Source organism: Polypterus senegalus, unplaced genomic scaffold (assembly GCF_016835505.1).
Source record: "Polypterus senegalus isolate Bchr_013 unplaced genomic scaffold, ASM1683550v1 scaffold_4887, whole genome shotgun sequence".
In the NCBI taxonomy this organism is placed as follows: Eukaryota; Metazoa; Chordata; class Cladistia; order Polypteriformes; family Polypteridae; genus Polypterus; species Polypterus senegalus.
Window position 1 is genome coordinate 41,605 of NW_024377376.1, and position 2,835 is coordinate 44,439.

General features: G+C 41.7%; 1 pseudogene; it reads left to right on the plus strand.

Annotated features, from left to right (window-relative positions):
- The first annotated feature begins 210 nt into the window (after positions 1 to 210).
- On the plus strand, positions 211 to 2,540 carry LOC120519311 (annotated as a pseudogene).
- The last annotated feature ends 295 nt before the right edge of the window (positions 2,541 to 2,835 follow it).

A 2,835-nucleotide genomic window follows, 5' to 3' on the forward strand; every position in this document is an offset into this window, starting at 1 on the left:
CTCGCTCTGTGACATGGCCACCGTGACAGGGCAGATCCTTGCAGTCACTCAAACATATTGCGGAAGTGCTCTGTGGCAGCAACGACTAAGCTTTGCGCAGGCGCTGCCCTGGACATCTCTAGGGTCCTGCCCACTGAATAGGCCAAATGTGAGGGGCGCGGCTTGTGGTGCATCCTAATAGAGGGGCGGGACCCACAGCTCACACTGTAAAGAAGAGGGCGGGGCTTAAAGCGTCTCTTCCGCGTTGGCACTTTCGCAGGTGCTGAAGCTCCACGTCAGTGTCACCAGCTAAGTTGTTTGGAGCGAGGGCAGCCGGGCATCTGTGAAGGCAGCAGTTTCGAGTCCGGCAACATGTTAGCGGCTGATGCTGATGAGGCCTACGATTTTCTTTTCAAGATAGTTCTAATCGGTGACGCCGGCGTGGGCAAAACGTGCGTAGTACAGCGCTTCAAATCAGGGATCTTCGTGGAGAGGCAAGGAAATACCATTGGCGTTGACTTCACCATGAAAACTGTGGACATTCAGGGAAAGAGAGTTAAGGTAAAACACTGCAGCGTGCTCTAACTTAGTGGGCCCTGAAGTGAATCCAACCAAAAGACGGTTGACAGCGCCATCGCGAGTGAGGGTGGAAGACAGAAAAAGTTGGCTTCATGTGTCGGAAAGACTTGTCTGTGTCAGGCTCGGACGTTTAAAATCCATTGGTTTTTGAAACGTTCTTTGCTGAATCTCATTCCAGAGTTTTCTTGAGGGTTATGCAGGTGGTTGATCTGTTTTATTTATGTTTCATGGAACCATTAAGATTGGTCAAGGGGACACTTAACTAGCCAGTATGTTTGCAGTGAGGATGTGATCTTACCTTAATTAAGCGCATACATATTTTATAGATTAGTCTGTGTATATATACAGTAGCGTACTTAACACTTTAGCTTTTAACTAATTTCAAAGAAGTAAATCCATAATAAAATACAGCAATAAACCCCTGCTACTGCCAGAGTGTAAATGAGGTGAAATCTACTCGCAGGCAGGCAACTATAAACTGCAAGAAATGAGTTCTTGTACACTTGAACATTCCATGGAGGTCCACAGGGCTTGGTGACTGCTGTTATTTTCTAGGATGTACTTTATTTGTTAATTGTATGAATTGAGTCTTTGGAAATCAATAAGAGTATGCATTTCCTTTTTTTGCCTTTTGTAAGTAGGTAAAATAAGCGGTTAATCCAAAATAAAAAACAGCAAAAAAGAGAAATCTACAGGATTTAGATATCACAAGTTTGTGACAAAATAAATATATAATTGACAGCCGTTTCATTGTAAGCACTGTGCATGCAAACTGTGAAAACGGCTGGCTGCCTTGCTTGCTCTGAAACATGTCAGAGGAGTTGTTTTTGTCTTTTACTGATGGTTGCTTCCTATTCTCATTGCAAGTGAAGGTTTTACTTTTTTATTGTCTGTATCTTTCCTCATCGCGTGCCCGGATGTGGTGCATCAGGTGTCTGTTTCAAAGGAAGTGATAACTCAAAAACATTACAGCAATGGATTGCAGAACAATATGAAGCAATGTCCTTCAAAGTTAAGCCCATTAGCATTTTTTTTTTGATCTCCTGATCTCAACTGAAGCCTTTTTGGGTTGTCAGATCATCTAAAAAGTTAATTTTAGATGTTCTTTGAATTCCAACTTTCACCTAGGAAGAAGAAATGTGACCTGTTGCACTAATTATTGGTGATTCATTGAGACAGGATAAACTGTTGACTTGTTTGATTGCTTGGTTTGCCTATTCATCCTTTCTGTTTTTTGTAGTTGCAAATCTGGGATACTGCTGGACAGGAGCGGTTTCGCACCATTACTCAGAGTTACCACTGAAGGCCTTAATGGGGCAATCATTGCATACCTACATAAGTAAAAGCAGTTCCTTTCACTCTGTGCCACGATGGATTGAGGATGTCCGGAGATATGCTGGCTCCAACATTGTACAGCTTTTAATTGGTGAGTGCTAGTTTGACTTATGGGAATGTACGAAAAGTGAATCGTGGTGGAAGCAAAAGAATATGGAATGTTCAATGGTTATGTGTACATATAAAAATTGCTTCATTTAGTTAATATTTTTGTTTTTTCTTTGTTTGCTTGTTTTTAAAGGTAACAAATCAGATTTAAATAATTTCTAGAAGTTCCCTTTGATGAAGCTGAAGCTTTGGCAAGGCAACATGAGGCCATTGATGCCATTGAGACGCCAGCCAAGGATGCAAGCAATGTGGAGACGGCTTTTACCAAAATGGCCACAGAACTCATGGTGCGGCATGGTGGTCCGGTGTTCACAGATGCTGGCGTAGATACCATTAAACTAAACAGCAAGGATGTTGGGGACAGTTGGAGCTGTGGATGCTGACCTGAACCAGGAGCTGTTATGGAGTCTGGATAGCATTCTTGTAAAGCAGTGGACGTTTCAACATTTCAGTTAGCCTAAGGCTATTGGCATAATACTGGACAAGTGTCCAGTGTAGAAGTAATCAATGTGAGGCCAAAACAGACTCTTTCAATAGTTTCCCCAATGTCTGTCCCTTAAGTCAAAATGTGACACCTGTGAGACCTTCTGATAAAGTTCTTCACTTTTTTTCTAGAGGTTAAATGCCATAGCTCCATTTTTTCCTAAATATTTGATTCAGAGCAGATATTACATTTTGCTTAAAAATACTTTGAAAGGGATGAACCTTCCACATCCCTAAAGAAGATGTGTTTTGAGGGATGTCTCCATTTATGAAATGGAAATACTGGCAACTTCTGACTGTTTTATTTTAGGAGATGTTGCTTTTTTATTTCCTCTTGTACCTAATGGAAGC